Source organism: Chrysochloris asiatica, unplaced genomic scaffold (assembly GCF_000296735.1).
Source record: "Chrysochloris asiatica unplaced genomic scaffold, ChrAsi1.0 scaffold00036, whole genome shotgun sequence".
Classification (NCBI taxonomy): Eukaryota; Metazoa; Chordata; class Mammalia; order Afrosoricida; family Chrysochloridae; genus Chrysochloris; species Chrysochloris asiatica.
The window spans coordinates 704163-704405 of record NW_006408554.1 but is presented as its reverse complement, the minus strand read 5'-3'; positions in this window follow the sequence as shown (position 1 = coordinate 704405).

The window sequence follows — 243 nt, the reverse complement described above, 5'->3', positions numbered from 1 at the left end:
GAGTTGGTTCTGACTCAGTGACCCCGTATAAAGTTTCTGAGGAGAAGCTGGTGAGTTTGAACTGCACACATTGTGGTTCTAATCGTCCTTGTGGTCCAGTGCTTATCCTACAGTGTCATCAGGTTTCTGAGATACCATCATGAGAAGAAGATGATGAGACATCAACTTACCCTAGCATTCGTATAGTTCAAAAAAGAAAAGGACAAATGCTGGAGGGGATGTGGAGATTATGGGACCCTCCTA